Here is a 1108-nt window from a genome sequence, read left to right as displayed (position 1 = left end):
ATTTAAGAAAGTACCCCTTTTCCCCTAATTGTCCAAACATTCATAATTTATCAATACTCAAAATTAGTCTAGAGAAAACCCATAAGGTGACTTCAAATCCATCTGAAATAAAGAGATCATAATTATGACACCATAAAACATCAAAGTTCGTCAATAAAGAATGTGTGCCACACCTCACTTCCCTTTCTCTAGAACTCAAGTAATTGTCACCTCAAATGTTGCATTTTTCCTAGTTTCTCACTTTACGTTACCTTGTCCGACTGACCTGTAATACCCCTCCTACACCGAAAGCACTTGTCTTCTTCTTTGACAGTTGGCCATCCAATTCCTCTGCCAATTCACATACCCAAGTTTATATGTCATTTTCTGTGACACGTGTAATGAACTCACACTCATCAATTGGCGCACGGATGTATGCACGTTACATACATGGAACTCGTGAACTTTGGAATGCGTCACTGACCCCAATTATGCGCCGGTAAGCTTTCCTTTTTTTTTTGTTCATTCCAGCATCTTCGAGGAAACCAGAGTTTTGCATCTGTCTTTAACTGGCAAGAGCTAAGGTTATTAACCCCACTATTTAATATTATAGATTGTTACTAGTGCCTTTACGATATATTTATATATCGTAATCTTCAATTACTGTAACATTTGTGAGAATAAAAGAATATTTTTTACATTTGATGATGAAGTACGATACAGGCGAAATTCACCCCTATCAATCAATCACCACTCCTTTTGAGGATTAACTCTGTTAATCTGCCCTTGTTTGTTTGACTGCAAGACCTTGGTTAACAGCTGGGTGGCTGAGGAGAAAGTTAATTCCTAGCCAAAGGAAAACCCGCACCGGACTGGAGCGATAGGGTGAAGAACATGATGTACCCGTCATAGTTATTTGAACAATGCCATGAGCAAAGTGGTATTTTCTTTATAACGAAAAGGTAATTCAGTGCTGTGAGACTGAGTCATTAAAACCCCGTTGTATAGCTAATATTTTTTAGATATGATAAAGTGTATAAATATATTTAATTAAGATAACCCTGAGTTTTTAATTAACTATTACCTAGTTTGAAGTAGGTCCACAGCTGTAAAATTCAAATGATTTGTT

The sequence above is a fragment of the Macrobrachium nipponense genome, chromosome 37 (genome assembly GCF_015104395.2).
Source record: "Macrobrachium nipponense isolate FS-2020 chromosome 37, ASM1510439v2, whole genome shotgun sequence".
Taxonomy (NCBI): domain Eukaryota; kingdom Metazoa; phylum Arthropoda; class Malacostraca; order Decapoda; family Palaemonidae; genus Macrobrachium; species Macrobrachium nipponense.
This window is presented reverse-complemented; position numbering follows the sequence as displayed.